The sequence below is a fragment of the Ceratotherium simum genome, chromosome 20 (assembly GCF_057802395.1).
Source record: "Ceratotherium simum simum isolate JZ-2026a chromosome 20, ASM5780239v1, whole genome shotgun sequence".
In the NCBI taxonomy this organism is placed as follows: domain Eukaryota; kingdom Metazoa; phylum Chordata; class Mammalia; order Perissodactyla; family Rhinocerotidae; genus Ceratotherium; species Ceratotherium simum.
The window spans coordinates 2,243,880-2,264,032 of NC_141919.1; the positions used below are offsets into that span (position 1 = coordinate 2,243,880).

The 20,153-nt window shown below is 40.2% G+C and overlaps 1 protein-coding gene across 9 annotated transcripts in view; it reads left to right on the forward strand.

Annotated features, from left to right (window-relative positions):
- FANCC (FA complementation group C) overlaps nt 1-20,153 on the forward strand; it is a 265,045-nt gene that overhangs the window by 78,295 nt on the left and 166,597 nt on the right. For 3 of the 9 annotated variants that reach the window (XM_087444295.1, XM_087444294.1, XM_087444296.1), the window contains exons 2-3: nt 13,294-13,420; nt 14,836-14,953. The gene's annotated coding sequence lies outside the window, so the exon portion shown is untranslated. Of the gene's footprint in view, nt 1-5,283; nt 5,366-5,392; nt 5,415-8,802; nt 8,825-13,293; nt 13,421-14,835; nt 14,954-20,153 lie in introns of those variants that run through there. The other 6 variants (XM_087444301.1, XM_087444297.1, XM_087444302.1 and 3 more) reach the window with 4 other exon arrangements.

Here is a 20,153-nt window from a genome sequence, read left to right on the forward strand (position 1 = left end):
GGTGTCTGTTGTAATTTCTTCTCTTTCATTTCTGATTTTACTTTTTTGAGCCTTCTCTCTTTTTTTCTTGGTGAGTCTAGCTAAAAGTTTGTCAATTTTGTTTATCTTTTCAAAGAACCAGCTCTTGTTTTTAGTAATTTTTTCTATTGTTTTTTTAGTCTCTATTTCATTTATTTCTGCTCTGATTTTTATTATTTCCCTTCTTCTACTGATTTTGGGCTTTGTTTGTTCTTCTTTTTCCAGTTCCTTTAGGAGCATTGTGAGATTGTTTATTTGAGATTTTTCTTGTTTGTTGAGATAGGCCTGTAAACTTCCTTCTTAGAACCGCTTTTGCTGTATCCCGTAAATTCTGGCATGACGTATTTTCATTTTCATTTGTCTCCAGGTATTTTTTGATTTCTCCTTTGATTTCTTTGTTGACCTAATTGTTGTTCAGTAGCGTTTTGTTTAATCTCCATGTATTTGTGGCTTTTCTGACTTTCTTCCTATAGTTGGTTTCTAGTTTCATACTGTTGTGGTCAGAAAAGATGCTTAGTATTATTTCAGTCTTCTTAAATTTATGGAGACTTGTTTTGTGGCCTAATATGTGATCACTCCTGGAGAATATTCCATGTGCATTTGAAAAGAATGTGTATTCTTCGGTTTTTGGATGGAATGTTCTGTATATATCTACTAGGTCCATCTGTTCTAGTGTGTCATTTAAGGCCAATGTTTCCTTATTGCTCTTATGTTTGGATGATCTATCCGTTGGTGTAAGTGGAGTGTTAAAGTCCCTTACTATTATTGTGTTATTGTCTATTTCTCTTTTTATGTCTGTTAATAATTGCTTTATATATTTAGGTGCTTCTATGTTGGGTGAATAGATAGTTACAAGTGTTTTATCCTCTTGTTGGATTGTTCCCCTGATCATTATGTAGTGCCCTTCTTTGTCTCTTGTTATAGTTTTTGTTTTAAAGTCTATTTTGTCTGATATGAGTATTGCTACCCCAGCTTTCTTTTCATTCTTTCATTTGCATGGAGTATCTTTTTCCATCCCTTCACTTTCAGTTTGTGAGTGTCTTTAGGTCTGAAGTGTGTCTCTTGTATGCAGCATATATATGGGTCTTGTTTTTTTATCCAATCAGCCACCCTATGGCTTTTAATTCGACCATTTAGTCCATTGACGTTTAAAGTAGCTATTGATAAGTATATACTTACTGCCATTTTTTTAACTTTTTTTCTCGGTGTTTTAGTAGTCCTTCTCTGTTCCTTTCTTCTTCTCTTTCTCTCTTCCCTTGTGGTTCGATGGCTTTCTTTAGTATTGCGTTTGGGTTCCTTTCTCTTAGTTTTTTGTGTATTTATTATAGGTTTCTGGTTTGTGACTACCCTGGGGTCCATATACAGTAACCTACATATATAGGAATCTATATTAAGTTGATGGTCTCTTTAGTTTGACCTCTGTCTGAAAGCTTTCCTCTTTTACTCCCCTCCTCGCACATTTTATGTTTTTGATATCATATCTAACTTCTTTTGTGCATTTGTATCCATTACCCTCTTATCATGGAAATATATAATTTTTCCTATTTGTGATTTTCTCTTTTCCCCTTAAATAAGTCCCTTTAGCATTTCTTGTAGTACTGGTTTCTTGGTGACAAACTCCTTTAATTTTTGCTTGTCTGGGAAACTTTTTATCCTTCCTTCCGTTTTGAATGATAACCTTGCCGGCTAGAGTATTCTTGGCTGTAAGTTTTTCCCTTTTAGCACTTTAAATATATCGTCCCACTCTCTTCTAGCCTGTAAGGTTTCTGCTGAGAAGTCAGCTGATGGCCTTATGGGGTTTCCTTTGTATGTAACTAGTTGTCTTTGTCTTGTGGCTTTTAGGATTCTCTCTTTGTCTTTAATTCTGGGCATTTTAATTATGATGTGTCTTGGTGTGGGCCTCTTTGCGTTTATCTTGTTTGGTGCTCTCTGTGATTCCTGTACTTGGTTGTCTGTTTCCTTCCTTCGGTTAGGGATGTTTTCATTTCTTATTTCTTCAGATAGATTCTCTGCCTCTTTGTTGCACTCTTCTTCTTCTGGGACACCTATAACACGGATGTTAGTGCGCTTGATGATGTCCCAGAGGTCCCTTAGACTGTCCTCACTCTTTAATTCTTTTTTCTTTTACCTGTTCAGCTTGGGTGATTTCTTCTAGTCTTTCGTCCAGCTCGCAGATCCATTCTTCTGTATCCTCTACTCTGCTTTTGAGTCCCTGTAGTGAATTTTTCATTTCCAGTATTGTATTCTTCATTTCTGACTGGTTCTTTTTTATATCTTCCCTTTCTTTGTTGACATTCTCACTGAGTACATCCATTCTTCTCCCAAGATCAGTGAGTATCCTTAACACTCTTTGTTTGAACTCTCTGTCAGATAGGTTGCTCATTTCTGTTTCCCTTAGTTCCTTTTCTCGGGTTTTTCTCTGTTCCTTTACTTGGAATGTATTCCTTTGCCTCCTGCTTTTGCCTCTTTTCCTCTGCTTGTGTTTATGTATTAGGTAGCTCAGCTACGTCTTCTGCTCTTGGATAGGTGACCTTATATAAGTGATGCCTTATGAGGTCCGGCAGTGTGCTTCCCTCAATTCTGAATGGTTCCAGGAGTGATCCCTATGTGGGCTACATGTGTCCTTCTGTTGTGGCGTGGTTGCTCTCCCTGTAGGTGCCCAGGGAGGCTGAGCTATGCCCCTGGCCAGCTGTCGTAATGCTCAGCTGCTTGTAGTTGTTTTGGGCCCTTCAGTCTCTTTATCGGATATGGGGAGCCCCAGCACAGTTGGCTGCAAGTTCTGATAGCACATTTGTGTTGCAGTATTTCTTTTAAGTGAGTAGGCTCCCAGCATGGCAGGTTGTTAGGCTCAGGGGCTTACAATTGCTATAAGCCTCCAGCCTTTAGGTCTTTTGTCAGCTCTCTGAGGATTGCAGCTGGTTGGGGCTGGCCTCAGGCACGGGAGCACCCAATTGTTTCAGGCTTTTGAAGGTGGGGCAAACCTCCTATGTGGGTCTTTGAGAAGCACAAGTCTTCTGCATCTGACAAGCCCCACCGCCCACAGGTCCACACACACAGTCAACACAGTCCTGCCCTGTGTGCGCACCCCGACCTCCTGAAGTGGACCCAGTCTCTCCAAGGCAGGAGCCCCACGCACTCCACCACCGCCCCACCCTCTCCACTCGCTCCTTGCACACGCCCTGCCCCACAGAGGTGGACCCACTCGTCAGGATGCAGAGAATCCAGGCAGCTCACTTAGCAGGCCCACAAGTTGCTTGAGGGCTTGTTGTTGGGTGTGGCCAGTCCCTAGCGTGGGCTGCCTGCCCTGGCTGAGCTAGATTAGATCGGTGCTTTAGTGGGTGGGGCAGACCCTGGGCTAGCAGGCCCCAGGGAGAACTCCAGTGGCGTCTGCCGGTGTCCGTGTCAGCATGCCCACACCAGGCCACAACAATGGCCACTGCCAATGTCCCAGTCCCTGGAGAGGTCTCACCTCTCACCGAGATGCACTCAGAGCCTATCAGGTGAGTCTCTTTTCACCAAAGCACTGTGCACCTTTCTTCCTGGTGGTTTTAGGTTGCTTTCTGAAACGGATGAATTTGTGTGTGGGCCCTTTAAGAGCCGGCTTTAATTTCTTTGTGAACCAGCTTTTCTGGGGGTACTCCCCAATGTTTTAGTAGCAAGCAAAGTCAGATATTATGCCACTTGTCTCGATTGTGCTGGGTCCAAAAAATGCCTACAGTGGGAGCGCTCCCCAGCTCAGATCACCACTCTTCCAGGGAAGGCTGCATACCTTTGGGCTGCTCCTGGGCGGCCGTGAAGTGCTGTGGCTTGTGAAGGTGGCGTTTTTTTCTCTCCAGAAGGGAATTTCTGCCTCTTCCACCTCAATTAGGATTGTCGTTTGTTGCAGGAGTTCCTCTTATCCAGTTTTCAGTTCTCTCTCAGGGGTAATTTTTCCACGATTAGTTGTAAATTGGCTGTGTCTGTGGGAGGAGGTGAGTTCAGAGTCTGCCTACGCTGCCATCTTGACTTCTCTCCCTCATATGATATTCTTGACAAGAAACTGCTGTGTTGAGTGAATTAGTGAGTCTGTTCTTACCTGAAACCTTAATGTTGCAATATTATCTTATAGTGATTTACTTAGTGTGCTGTGTGGTGAAAAGGTCATTTAATGAAGGGGAAAAAATGAGTCGTTGTCCAAAACGTGGTATATCTTTTTAAGGCCCTTATGGCAAGATGTCATCACCTGAACTCTGTGTTTGCCTTCCAGTTTTCATCCTATCGCTGGCTTCCTTGTACTTCTGAGTACGCTTCCAGCAGCAGCTAGAGCTCATTTCCTTCTTCACATCTGGCGAGAAGAGAGTCTTTTTCAATAGCTCCTGTGTGAGAGATAGAGTGTTCTAGTATGGGTGATGGAGTGACATTTTGGGCCAGATAATTTTTGGTTGTGGGGGACTGTCCTGTGCACTGTAGTATGTTCAGCAGTATCCCTGGCCTCCACCCACTGGATGCCAGTGGTACATTCCCCTAGCTGTGACAATCAAAAATGTCTTTAAACGTGATTAAAGCTCCCCTGTGGATCAAGATTACCCTTGATTGAGAACCACTGCTTTAACTCAATTAGAGCCCATTCTTGTCTCACCAAAATCTACTAGTTAGGAAATTTTGGGTCTTATTAGGAAGGAGGAATGTAGAAAATGGGTGCTGGAAAGGTAAACTGCCCATGTCCACTACACCTGAAATTCTAATGAGGACCAAAATTGGGTCAAATCTCGCAGGCTTACTAAATCTTTGCTAGACCCCTGTTAGTATATTCTAACATTATGCTGTTTTGTATTGGACAACTAAAACCCAATATTATATGCTTTTTTTTTCTTTTCTTTTTTTTTAATTCTACGGGCATATGAATCCCAGGTTGGGTTTTTTGTTTGTTTGTTTTGTTTTTTGCTTTACTTATGTCAACCAGTCAGTTGCTCTTTATCTTAGAATTTGTCCCTGTGGAACCTCATTCTTTTTCAACAAGTCTCTTCCCTGAGGTTTTCACATTCAGTTGGATGTACCCAACCTGTGACACTGCCCTGGTTGTCCTTGCCCTGGGGCATTAGCAAACACACTGTGTGGTGCAAACTGGGCATTTAGCATAGCCGTTTATGCACTAGAGAACTGTGACTGGAATTTTTCTGAAGTATCATTTTTCTTTTCCTGCAAAGTAATTGAAATAGAATTCAGACGTATTTATTGTTTTGAAGTTTTTATGATTTCCAAATTAACAATATTGTACTTTTACAGGCATCAGATGACTGATATTTTGGAGGTACATGTTATTTCTTCCTTGATTGCGTTATGTAGAGGATCACCTGTCTATTTTCATGTGAGTGCCCTGGCTGTAATGGAAACCCTGACTGGTACTGGATGAGACGGTATGCAACAGGAGTGGGAATAAACACAAGCTGCTGCTTTTTCATTACAACTAAGGCATAGAAGAAGTTACACATACAGTGGCTCATGAGTTGAGTGCCCCCACCAGACCAAATGACATAGGGGCTAGAATTTATGTGACATAGGGGCTAGAATTTATGTGACTTGTTCAAGTGAGCCAGTCAGGGTTTTTGTAATTGGCAGTACCTAGGAGCTTCACGCAAGCAGTGAAGGGCTCCAGAAAGAACCCTATTTTTGCCATGGCTTTAGTTATGTTCTGTGTGTGGACAGCATAGCAGAAACAATCAGCTCTACTCAGCTCTACCCTGATGTTATTTATAATATCTCATAACTTGTCTTTCCCTATGTATTTTCTTCTTTATTCTATTTTACCAGTAGATCACTTTGCCCCCAGCTTTGCTGGTCTAGAACCTCTCTGTTCATGTTAAGCTTCTTGAGGGGAGGGGGCTGTTGTAATCATCTTTAAATGAGTTTGAAAAAGCACAATTCTCCAGTCTTAGTACTATGCCTTGTAGGCTTAAAATTTGACTGAGTGACTTGACTTTACATATGTCCTTCCCAGACCCATTAGAACTTCTCCCCTTGAGTTTTTCTCTGTCCCTTGGAAAACAGGTAAGGGAAGAGATCTAGAAATAGTAGTATTCACTAAGGTAGCTGAAGCTGCACAGGAGGGAAAGAGGACATTAGTAGTAGCAAGACTTGTTTTACTGTGGTTATTAAAGCAAAAATGGGGGGAGCAAGGAGAAGGCACGCTGTTTCTCTCTCAGGAGTTCTTGGCAAGGGCTCTAGTTTTAAAAGACAAAGAAACAGCCAGTTACCGGCCCCGTGGCTTAGCGGTTAAGTGCTCGCGCTCCGCTGCTGGCGGCCCGGGTTCGGATCCCGGGCGCGCACCGACGTACTGCTTCTCTGGCCATGCTGAGGCCGCGTCCCACATGCAGCAACTAGAAGGATGTGCAACTATGACATACAACTATCTACTGGAGCTTTGGGGGATAAAAAAACAAATAAATAAAATTAAAAAAAAAAGAAACAGCCAGTTAGGTTGAAATAATATGAAATCCATCCTTTCACAGTCATATTTTTCTGAAGCCAAGGTAAACAGTTGAGTAGAGGTGGGTATATAGCCATTTTTCAATAAATGGATTAAATTGTTCCTTGGAACTATTTCAGTAGGTGGTGCTCTTGTGCCATAACATAGTTTTTAGAAAGGTTCTGAGATACCTGTGGCTAGTTCTAGGGCCTGGGTCCCTATCGATCCCCTTGGGTGACTTGGATAGCATCATGTGGGTGGTTTTGGAAGAGGTTTTTCTGTCTGGAAATGAAGCAAATTCAGATCTTTACCTTCTCTAGCTTGCCTGAGCTCTGCTTTCCAGGGGGAACCTAAATGAGAGGTTTACTAATTTTAGAGAAAATTGTGGCTTTAGTCTTTATCTGAACAATTATGATGTGTGTTGTGTGTTACCAATTTTCCAGGACCATTTTTTCTAATTGTGAATCATCAGTGATCCTCCAAATCGGGTTCCTTTCCAGGTAACTGAGGCTACCATTCTTGTTTCTTTATGTTTTCCTTTCCTTTAGCTTCAAAGAAGATGCACTAGAATGAAATAATATGTGGTAGAAATATAGATGAAAAACATTGAGCTCAAATACCAGCTAGGAATAACTCTAGCTGACAGTGAGCCCTGTTGGCATCAGCCCCTTGCCTCACTTCTTTTAAGTATAGAATGAGTTCCTTGGTCCGATGTTAGTTGTGGTACCATGATAGTGAACAAGGCATCCAGTAAAGTTCATGTTTGGGGCTGCTGGCAGAAGCATGGTAGGCAAGGAAGAGAAATTTAAATCCAGCCCTGAATGTCCATTCAGGGAGTACAAATCGCTTGTTGCCAGAAGTTGCCAGAAACATTTAGGGGTCTGCTTTTTCAGGAAGTTTCTTGGGGTTGTCTCTAAAGTGAAAGACAGTTGTTCACCTTGTATGCACCTACTGTTAAGAAAGAGGCAAAATGCTTGTGGGACTTCTGCATCAGCCTGAGTGTGGGGATCTGAGCTGCTGATTTCCCCACTGTCCCCGCAGGCTGCCAGGTGTCAGTGGGTCGGCTCATCTGTGCTGCAGCACCAGCAGCCAGCCTCCTGGCCTTTGTGACCTAGCAGATCCAATGGATGCTCAGGGTGCTCTCTGGTAGCTTTTGAGATTTTCTTTTTGTAATTAACATTTTAGTTTGTGTGGATTTTTTTAATTGATTTATTTAATTATCTGCTTATTTGTTTATCTTTCTCAGTATTTAGAATGTTCTTTTAATCTGAGAACTCATGTATTTCTTGAACATTCTTAGCTTATCTCTTTACATCTGCTTCTCTTCCATTCTCTTCACTTTCGTTTGCAGTGATCCCTCCTCAATGTTTGCAGAGCTATCCTTCATGTTTCTTAACTGCTCTTTCATATTTTTCTTCTTTCTGGGCTGCATTCTGAGTGAATTCCTTAGTATTATCTTCAAATTTGCCAGTTCTTTCTTCAATTCTGTCTAGTCTAAGGTATCTTGTGTACTGAGTTTTTAATTTTAATGACTGTATTCTTCATTTACATAATTTCCAATTGATTCTTTTTTAACCTCTTGTTTTAATTCTGCCTTTTTGTTTTATGATTTCTTATTCTTTTTTAATTAGCTTTTTTGTTAGTTTTTGTTTTTTTTGTGTGAGGAAGATCAGCCCTGAGCTAACATCCATGCCAATCCTCCTCTTTTTGCTGAGGAAGATTGGTCCTGGGCTAACATCTGTGCCCATCTTCCTCCACTTTATATGGGACACTGACACAGCATGGCCTGCCAAGCGGTGCATCGGTGTGCGCCCGGGATCCGAACCCGGGCCACCAGCAGCGAACACGTGCACTTAACCGCTACGCCACGGGGCCAGCCCCTAATTAGCTTTTTAAAAGCGTCTTAAATATACTTATTTTGTTGGACTGTTTTATAATATTAATTTCATCTGAAGTGAGTTAGTGGCCTGATGGCTGGTTTCATTAGCTGCCTTTATTGGCATTAGATTTCTCCATGTACTTTAGAACTTTGGTTGAATGTCATGTTTTGAATGAGATGTATTTTTTATTGTTTTCGTTCATTCATTCATGGAAACCACCTCTCTTTCTCCTTCTCTGCTCACTCTTCCCTGTTTAGCTATTTTATACTTGTCTCCGTCTGGCTTCCATGGAGCCCCGGTCCAGAACCACAGTGGTGGTATAGTTAACTTGGGCAATTACAGGCTGCTTCATTGCGTTCCTGATCACTGGCCTGTGTCCTCCCTCCTCCCTAGGCCACAGCTCCATATGAGACAAGGAACTGCCAACCTTTCTTCAGGGATGGGAGTCACCTTTGATCTTGTCTTCAAGCAGTGATGCCAGGTCTGACTCTGTCCTTTGTGGGTTATGCTTAGCCTCAAAACCTTGTAGGAGTCATACTTCCAGTTTTGGTGCCTTGTTTTGGATCCTGAGCTTAGGAGGCTCAAGGCTGTAACTTTGAGGACTTACTTCTTTGTGTTTCTGCCGCATGTCTGTTTCACAGAAATGTTTATATTATATTTGAGCTTGGTTGCATCTTTTTGGTTTTCTCTTCTTATATTTCCTCTCGTTGCTGTGTGTTTGGAGTAGAGAGGATCCATCCAAGAGTGAATTTACTGTGCCATTTTAACTGGAAGTTATGTGGGCTGAGGATTTAAAGGAAATAAAGTGAGATATTTGGTTTTACATAGTACTAAAAGCTAACCACAAAAATGCTTTTCTGTGTGAGTTCAGTGACCCATAGCATACAGTTATTTAAACTCCTCCTTCAGAGGCTTGCAGCCCCCAAAAGATGAGTGGGATTAAGCAGGTGGGATTTATTAGGACGTCATGGTTCTCTACAAGGATTTCACCTTTTATTTTTCATTTCAATGGTAATTTAAAAGATTCAGTTGTTTGCAAACACCTAAATGCCCACAATTCTAGCTAAATGGTGTCTTAAGATGTCAGTGCCTGCAGTTGTGTTTGTATTGGTGCCAAGTAGCACTACTTTTAGATATTGAAAAATGAACAGAGGTGAAAATGTAAATAATGTGTTTGAGCTGAGTAAGAGATTGCTGTTTCACAGTAATTCGAAAAAAGAAAAGTGATGAGTGAATTTAGCCATCCTCAGTGTATGGTAGGACCAGCAAACTCAACAGAAGCTGCTAGTAGCAGCCAGTACCAAGTTCGCATGATTAGTCCAAGTGAGGTTCAGTAACCTGCATCATTGATCACATTGAATTCATTTTGTCGATTGAAATTTTATTCATTTTGCGGATTTGTTGGTATTTAGTTTATGCATTTAAAAAAATTTTGTAATTATATAAGAGTTACAAGCATATCGGCTTTTTTATGTTTGTAAGTATTAAACAGAATAAAAATGATTTTAGACAACTCTGGGAGCTCACAACAGTTTTTTCTTCAAGTTTGAAAAACATGGATCAAAGGGTAACTTAACTCTCCCTGTGCAGTGTAGTAGCATCCTGTGTTTGATTTTGATGTTTTTGCCGGGCTCACTCCCGCTCGTACTTCATGAACTGGCTTAGCTCAGGTGTTGTTTCTGTCTGGAAGCGTCTGACACCCCAGTGCTGGGTGAAGTGCCCCTTCTTGATACTCTCTGCAGCACCACCTGTTTCCTTCTATCCCAACCCTTTTCACAGGGGATTATGTTTTATCTGTTTACACATCCTGATTTCCTCATCAGCCACAAATTGTTTGAGCACAAGGAACACTGCCATCTTTTTATTTGCAATGTTTTTCAGAGTTCCTGTTATAAAGTAGGTTCCCGATAAATGTATGGGATTTTTGGTTTGTTTTTGTTTATTTAGTAATAAATTACGAGTAGGACCACGGATGTAAAGAGGCAGAAATAACTTGGAGCCAAGTCACTAGTGACAAAGGCAAGAAGATTTCTAATATTTTAATATCTAATATGCTCCTCAGCCTGTTTTTCTAACTGATCTCATGAAAAGCTCACAGTCTTACTGTCAGATAAGTGAATTGAGGACAAGAATGCAAGGAAAGTAAGTAACCACTATTTCTAACAGAATGTATGTGGGAAGACTGGTATTTTTCGAGTCCCAGCCATTGCTCTTTGGTGCTCTGATGGAGAATAAGGTCAGGGGTTTCTATCTTAGCAGCTCCGAAGGCAAGCATTGTCATGGAGGGATACTTCTACTTGGAAGCCAGGTCCAGAGGCAGCTCTTTTCCCCACATAACTAGGAACATGAGTGGGAGAATGGAGCTTAGTAAATCCCCGGACAGAGTTATCTGCTAGATTACATTTCCTTAATTCTTTGCAAAGTTATCTGAAGAGTGTGTACATTGCTCCCGGATTGCCGTTGCTTCTCTGATTCCTTAGATCCAGATTTTGTTTACAAATGAGGTTTGTTTGAAATTTTCTGCAAATTTCAGGTCTATGTTTTTGATTAGACTACCTCAGAAGCAAAACGCTGATGACTCAAAAGAGAAAAAGCCAGCTCCTCCTAGTGGAACTTTTCTTAAAACCTCATTGTTTTTAAGGGAAAAAATATCATTGTTTCTTTCATCAGCATTTTATGGGAACAAGAATATTTTATTGTGACTTTTTAAAAAAAGCCACAAACACAGAGGCAAATCGACCAATCTTACTTAAAATAATGAAGTAAAGAAACATTACTAAAGTAAATTAAAAATACTGATATCAGATTTTCAGTAAGGAAGAGGAAGAATGTTGTCAGGCTTAAGCATAGTTGAATGTAAATTTTTAAATTTTATATTTGATTATATTTCCAGAGATTTTAAATATTTTCTGAGAAGGCCATTGTGCGTCTAGTTGATGACATTGATTGGAGGCTAGGTATTTGATTTGTCTCTTTTTTTTCTTCCGTAAACAGTGTATTTTATAACATTCTGTCCATAAATCTCTGTTTGGTGCTTATTTCATGGGAGAAGCGACTTCAGTTGACTCACACTCAGGGGAAATGTAGGTCCATGCCCGGGAACCGAACCCAGGCCACCAAAGTGAAACACACTGCACCTCACCACTAGGCCACCGAGGCTGGCCCCAAAGCTCAGTTCTCATTGACTAGAGTTGCATAACATTGTCTGTTCCTACAGTTGGTAGGAGGCAAGTGGAAATACCATGACTGGTCTATACTAGCCATTCTCAAAATGTGGCTCAGAGACCCTTGGGTATCCCTGAGGACCCTTTTGGGGTGACAAGGGAAAAACTATTTTCATTACAATGCTAAGACGTTATTTGAGTTTTCTACTCTCATTCTCTCACTAGTGTACGGTGGAGTTGTCAAGAGGTTACATGATATGTGATGATGTCATCACTCTGGTAGCTCATGGAATGTGTGCATGTGTATTCTTGGGTTTTAAATTTTTCTCAGTTTGAATTTCTCATGTGGTAAATATTGATAAATATACAAAACAGAAGCTCTCAGTAATGTTCTCAATAATGTTTAAGAGTGTAAAGGGGCCCTGAGAACAAAACGTTTGAGATCCACTGGTCTACATTAATCAAGATTCACCCCTGGCATTGGGGAAGATCCCAGCCTCCCCCAAGACTCGTGGCCATGAGATTCCTGAACAAAACTGATTCTGTTACCAAAGAAGCAGCAGAGGGGTTAGGGCTGTTGGGTGGGTAACCAGCAATGTGTGCAGGACTGTTCTGAGGAGGGGACTTTGGTGGGAAGGTCATGGTGGGGATGCAGGGTGTGTTCCAGGCCCTGCCTCTGCTTTGACTGGAGCCACTTCAGGTCTGTCCTCTTTTATTTTTTAATTGTGGTAAAATATACATACCATAAAATTTACCATTTTAACCATTTTTTAAGTGTACAGTTCAGTGGCATTAATTGCATTCACATTGTTGTGCAACCATCACCACCATCCAGCTCCAGAACTTTTCCATCTTCCCAAACCGAAATTCTGTACCCATTATGCAATAGCTCCCTACCTTCCACATTTCCCCCAGCTCCTGACAAACCCACATTCTGTTTTCTGCCTCTATGAGTTTGACTAGTGTCAGTATCTTCTATAAGTAGAATCATACAATATTTGTCCTTTTTTGTCTGACTCATTTCTCTTAGCATAATGTTTTCAAGGTTCATCCACGTATGTATCAGAATTTCCTTTTTAAGGCTGAATCATATTCCATTGTATGTATATAGTAATTTTGTTTATCCTTTCATCTGTCAATGGCTATTTGGGTTTTTTCCATATTTTGGCTGATATGAATAATGCTGCTAGTAACATGGTATACAAATATCTGTTTGAGTCCCTATTTTCAATTCTTTTGGGTATATACATAGAAGTGGAATTGCTAGATCACATGGTAATTCAATGTTTAATTTTTTTAGGAACTGCCATATTGTTTTCCACAGTGGCTACACTATTTTGTATTCCTACCAGCAGTGCACAGGGGTTCCAATTTTTCCACATCCTCACCAACACTTGCTATTTTCTGTGTTTTTTGATATGTTAAAAAAAGAAATAACAGGCCCAAAATGGAGTCATTTGCCCCCATGACAGCAAACCAAGACTTAATTGCAATTTCAACCTCTCCCGTGCTGAAATGTCCTGATTAGCACTAGTGAGGTAATCTGCATGATAAGACCCTTGCCTCCCTTCCCTCAAAACAAGGTGACCTGGCCCAAAACAATCTGTCCTCTTTTTTTGCTAATAACTTTCTTGCTCCACTCTTTTGCCTACAAAAACCTTCCATTTTGTACATTTCCTCGGAGTATCTCTCTACTTGCTAGATGGGATGCTGCCCAATTCATGAATCACTTAATAAAGCCAATTGGATCTTCAAATTTATTCAGTTGAATTTTTTTTTTTAACAGATTTGGTGGTAGTGACGGGATCCAAAGTGAACTTCCTGTGGCATTTGGGGACAACCAGAAACAGAGACGTGGCGCCACGAACCCCTTTTTGAGTTCACTGTCTTTCTTGCTTTTTCGAAGGCCGTGGGTAAGTTCCTCTCAGTTTGAGCTCTGCTCTCTTTGTCGAAGCTCCCTATCTAATTGGCTTTCCAGTCCAGGGCTTAGTGGGTCAACTTGAGCTGGCACACTATTTTATCTGGAATCCTAGTCCCTAGCCCTGGTTCAGTCCACATTTCCCCAGTATTTGGCTTATCCCTTTCCCTGGTTTCAGTGCGCTGCCCTCATTTACTGTGGTTTGCTGGTTTAGTCCTTCCTCCAATTCCAGTCCACAGTCTCCATTTACTGGAGTCTGCTGGTTTAGTCTATGCTGGGGATTGCTGGAGGTGCACACAGGACCTTCTACTGGCCAATCTGCAAGGACGTCTAACCCCCAGCCCTTGGTTCTATCCCCGGATTCCACGTTGGGAACTGCTGATGGTTTAGTCTGCAATTCCCCATTTGTTTGGAATCCTTCTCCAGATTCCATGTTAGGAACTGCTGGTGGCAGCTGCAGGTCTCCATTTGTTTGGAATCAGTCCACAGTCCCCATTCTTTGAGATCTGCTGCTGCAGTCCTTTTCCTAGTTTCTAGTTTTTGGTTACTGCTGGTGTCCACAGTTCCATTTCCGTGGTTATCGCTGGTTTTTGTTAATGTGCACAGGAAGTAAAGGCTATTGCTAAAAGAAAATCTTGGAAGCCAAAGAGCTTAGGTATTAGTTTGGCTCCGGGAAATCCAAAGGCCTAGCTAAAAAAAAATGAGATCCTTTATATCCAAAGAGTTGAGCATGCCACTTTCTGGAATACTTGGTTATTTTATGTTTGAAAACTGTGATCTCAGAAGCTGTAAATATTTACAAAAATGGCAAAATCTTGCTAAGCTTGTTTTGTGTCCTGAGAGCTTATCTTGGTAGCCATCCGGTTGGGGGCTCTAAAATATGGCTGAATAGAAATGTGAGTTGCACCCCATTTGCGGCTAGACATGGCAGGACGGAAATGTGGGTTAAACTCCATTTGCAGCCAAGGACCTACCAAACTGCTGCCAGCCCTCAGGGGAATTACAGCAGCCTTTATGGGGTATGTTCCAAATAGATAAGATCATTTAAGAAGTACACTTAAAAGCAAGGGGTACGCAGAAGCCTCCAAAAGTTTTCAAAATTCCAAAATAGCCTCATTTAAAGATTCAGTGCAAAAGGCTAATGAAAAATTAAAGGGATAAAAGGTACCTAAAACAAAAGCTACAGCCTAATTCTTGGTGGAATTGGAAACAACTGTGTGTGTTGTGCAAATCTCTGCAGGGGCAAAGATGTGGCTCTAGATGTTCAAAGTTCACCTGCCTTTTTTGCCAATCCCCAAACCTCACCTATTTCTCTCAAAAAGCTTGAAAAGATCAGGACATTGGAAACAGAATTGTCTGCACTTAATCTGTGACTTTGTGATGTAAATTTTGTATCTCCATCTTCTCTAGGACCTAAGAGAAATGCAAATGTTTCCCATCGGGATAGAAAAATAAAAAGAATGAAAGGGGGGAGGTATTTGGAAACTGGGCTTATGAAAAATTTTAAATGTCTTCTCCACAAATATTAGTAAGTATGAGGTGTCTGTTTGCATCTGTCTGTGTGTGTCTATATATGTATGTTGTAGTTGTGTGATATATATGTTTACCTCCAGATGTTATTGCTAAAATTAATTTGTAAAAAGAGCTCTACTTAATTGGCTTAAAGAAAATTAAGCACTTTTGTAAATTAAACTCTCAGAAATATAATAAAAACTATTTATTATTTCACCCTTATGCTTGAAGAGTATTTTAGCTGGGTGTAGTATTCTAGGTTGGCTCTTTTTTCCTTTCATCACATTAAAGATATGTTTTCTGGCCTTCTCACTGGAAGGTGAGAGGCACAGAGGTTGAGGTGAGAGGCACACAGGTGTCTCTCTGTATCTTAACCATTCTTCTCTATTTTTCCATTGTTTTTATTTTCCATGTTGAATTCTGAATAGTTTCTTCTCATATATCTTCCAAGTTCACTAATTTTGTTTTCAGCTGGGTCTAATCAGCTGTTAAACCCATCTGTTGAATTCTTAATTTCAATTATTTTGTTTTTCAGTTCTAGAATTTCTACTGTGTATTCTTGTTCATCTGCAGGGTCATTTTTTATAGTTTTCAGTTCATTGATGAAATTTTGGCTTTTATTTTCATAGGGACCCTTTTTGTTACTTTATAATTTGTGTCTAGTTTTTGAACTATCTGGAATACCTCTTGGTTTTGTTTTTTTTTGGTTCTTGTCCATCAGTTTTTGGGTTCTTGTTCATGTGTTCTTTTCTTCCTGTGTACTTGGTTATCTTTATGCAATTTTTGTTGTATTTGAAAAATTATTTTTAGAGACCTATGATGATGTTATCTTCCTCCAGCGAGGATTTTTATTTGTATCTTCTAGGTACCTGGTAGCACTGGCAACCTGGGACTACCTTAATTCAGTTTCAGGTTCACAGTTAGGCTATAGTCTGTATGCAGGTTGGTTCACTTCTAGGTCACCCGTACTCTCAGGGTGCACCCTTATGGGTCCCAACCCTAAGTGTGGGGTAGTTTAGTAGGACCTCACTTGGGCAGGCCTGGCCTCCTACTTTTATTCTCTAGCAAGGCTGTCAGAAGAGCTGCTTTGCTGTTTAACCACCTCTTCAGGATCACAAAAGCCTCCCTAGACCTGTGCAACCCTATGTACAGTGATCTTTCTCTGATAATTCCATACTATTTTTCTGATTCTTTGATGATTTTTGAATTATGTTTTTATATTTCATGTAGCCTTATAGAATAACTTTCACCAGGAAGGTTGCTCTTAGTTATATTACCATTATCTGAAGTGGAACTGAAATTGGGTGCTATTATAGCTAAATATGTTTACATTAAATATATTTCATATCATACTTTTGTTTGCCTCACCTATCCTGGTTAATCAAGAGAACTTATTATAGACTTCACTTCCAGCTATTTTAAGTGGTTAGAAGAGCCAGATAAACCTATTTGGAAGACGTTAGAGAACTGTGAAGGTACTCAGGACTCAAAGGGTTAAGATTCTGTGGTGAAGGGAAGTGCTGAGTTCTGAGCAGGCAGTATACAGCAGCTTTTCCACCCTTAGGGCATTTGCCATTTCTTGAGAAGCTGGGAGAAAACAGGAACTTGGAAGAGTGCCTATGCTACAAAGAGTCAGAGAAGTTAGCAGACCTTTTGGCGGTTTCATGGGGTGGGAGAGACATATATTGGAGTTCCAAAGGAAACGATTGTTAATCTGACTACCTAAAAATGTAAAACTTTTATACATCAAGAAATATCATAGGCCGGCCCTGTGGCTTGGTGGTTAAGTGTGCGCGCTGCGATGCTGGTGGCCCGGGTTCGGATCCCGGGTGCGCATCGAGGCACCACTTCTCCATTCATCCTGAGGCCGAGTCCCACATACAGCAACTAGAAGGATGTGCAGCTACGACACACAACTATCCACTGGGGCTTTGGGGGGAAAAAATAAAATAAATAAAATCTTTAAAAAAAAAAAAAGAAGAATGGATAAAAATTAGAAAATCAAGAAATATCATAAAAGCAGAAGAATGGATAAAAATTAGAAAATCACTGTTTTTCAACCTCTAATGGATCTAAAATGATCATCAGTAGATCCTAAAACCATTAGGGAAAAGGTTGATGGTGAACTTTATAGTGGATGGATTAGGTTGACAATACCTGAAACCACTGATCATTTTCAACATTATGATACATGAAATAACAAAACGTTATGTTTCTTCTGATTTGATTCAAAGTACACAACACCACAGTGAAGTATTCTTGTAAAAGAATTGACCCTGTGCTAAGAACATGCAATGGAGAAAGGAAAGTCTCTTCAATAAATGGTGTTGGGAAAACTGGACAGCCACATGCAAAAGAATGAAAGTGGACCATGTGCTATTGCCATTCACAAAAATTAACTCAAAATGGATCAAAGACCTGAAGGTGAGACCTGAAACTATAAAACTCATAGAAGAAAATATAGGCGACACACTATTTGACATTGGTTTTAAAGGAATCTTTTCGGATGACATGCCTACCCAGACTAGGGAAACTAAAGAAAAAATAAACAAGTGGGACTTTATCAGATTAAAGAGCTTTTATAAGACAAATGAAACCAGAATCAAGATGAACAGACAACCAACCAGCTGGGAGAGAATATTTGCAAAACATACATCTGACAAGGAGTTGATCTCCATAATATATAAAGAACTCACACAATTGAACAACAAAAAAACAAACAACCCGATCAAAAAACGGGCAGAGGAAATGAACAGACACTTCTCCAAGGAAGATATACAGATGGCCAATAGGCACATGAAAAGATGCTCAACATCACTAATCATCAGGGAAATGCAAATCAAAACAACACTAAGATACCACCTCACGCCTGTTAGAATGGCTATAATCACCAAGACAAAAAACAACAAATGTTGGAGAGGATGTGGAGAAACAGGAACCCTCATACACAGCTGGTGGGAATGCAAATTGGTGCAGCCTCTATGGAAAACGGTATGGAGATTCCTCAAAGAATTAAAAATAGAGATGCCCTATGATCCAGCCATCCCACTACTGGGAATCTATCCAACGCACCTGAAATCAACAATCCAAAGAGGCTTATGCACCCCTATGTTCATTGCAGCATTATTCACCATAGCCAAGAAGTGGAAGCAACCTAAGTGTCCCTCAACAGACGATTGGATTAAGAAAATGTGGTATATATATACAATGGAATACTACTCAGCCATAAAAAAAGACAAAATCGTCCCATTTGCAACAACATGGATGGGCCTGGAGCGTATTATGTTAAGTGAAATAAGCCAGAAAGAGAAAGACAAACACTGTATGATCTCACTCATATGTGGAATATAAACCAACACATGGACAGAGAAAACTGGACTGTGGTTACCAGGGGCAGTGGGGGTGGGGGGTGGGCACAAGGGGTGAAGGGAGTCATATATATGGTGATGGACAAACAAAAATGTACAACCCAAAATTTCACAATGTTAGAAACCATTAAAACATCAATAAAAAAAAAAAAAAAAAAAGAATTGACCCTGAATCTAATGAAACCTTTAGATCTAGCTCTCAGTGTGTAAGCGATGTAGGGGAATAGCAAAAGATGTTAAACAACACCACAGGAGTACCATCAGCCAATGCACGAGCGTGAGAGTTTCTATAGGTCAAGTGTGTTTGTTTTTCCAGGGGATAAATGATATGAAAAGGTTAAAAATAATAAAAGAGGGGTACTTCTTACAGGTTAAAGGAGACTTTTTTACATTAGTTATAGGTTAAAGGAGAAATATCAATATTGACCATATGCAATGTGTGGATCTTGTTTGGTTGCTAATATAAATAACCCAAATATAAAGGGAAATTTTTAAAAAATTTGAACTTGTACATTTGAACAAATTTGAACAAATTTGAAATTTGGGCTAGTAGATGATATTGTTGGCTTTATTGGATGTGAAAGAGATATTGTAGTTAAGTTTCTTATTGTATTTAAGTCCTCATAAGAATGAGATATAAGGATCAACGTATTTTGGATAGAGTGGTATGATGTCTGTGATGTGCTCTAAAAGTGGAAAATCTTGATAATCGTTTGAACAGGGTAAAGGGTACAGAGGAATTCATTTGGCTGTTTTCTTTGCTTTTTTGTGTATCCAAAAATACTCATTAAACAGTTAGCAAAAAAAAGAGAAACGTCATAAACAAAATTTCACTTGTAGCACATAGCTTGTGTTTGAAGTGAGACCATCATAAGCCACTCTCTTTATTGGATGCAAGTCTGCGGTTTATGAGTGGTGTCACATAAAGAGGCATCAAAGTCGTTTTATTTGTATAGCGTGTTTCCTAGCTGTATCTGTTAGACCTGTGTAACTCTTCCACTTCTAAGGAGGCACACCTTGATCCATAGTCTCACTAAGGCTATATGGGAAGGAAGAAGGGCAGTTCTTCAGAGCAAAAGTGGGGTGCATATATATTAAAAGAATAGGAAAAGGATACTAGGTGGGAAAAAAGAACAGATATGCACTACCTTTCACTTGTTGGTTACTTGGGACATTCAAACCTACTGCTTTCCACACAGAACTTTTAAAACACTTCCAACTAACATAATTTAGCTCTCTATTCCTTCAAAAAGGGAGGTAATCCAAAGTAATGCCTGGTTAACGCATCTAGCTTCAAGTCCAGGAGTTCTGGATAATGTCAGTTCCTCTTCCCATCTCTGTTATCTTCTGTAAATTATAGACTTTAGAAAATTTATCTACTAATAATATACTCTATATATGCAATAGTAGGAGAGGGGAAAAATGAAAGAGAAGGGAATTTTTAAAAATTATATGACATAGCAAGCAAGACAGATACAGATAGTGCCCAAAAACCTCACTCATGCATTTTGACCAAGCAAGCGTAATTTGCACATGATGGTAGAGTGCTGCTGGGCACACCCAGCTTTGTGGCTTGGAAGATCAGTCCAGTCACTGAGGCCTGCCATTCACTTTTCCCAGAATCCAGATCTTCCACACACTTTAAACAGCACTGGATCTGCTGGATCTTATGAGCTCAGTGGCAGAGCATTTCAGCGTGGACCAGCTGTGCAGTGATTGTTGCTCTGGCCCTACCCAGATTTTCTCATTGCCCGGCAAATGGGTAAAGGCAGATAAATAGTCTAAAACCCATGTAGTATATGTTGTCTTCAGAATCTCAAAGATTTCAGCCAGGCATTTTGCCTCTTA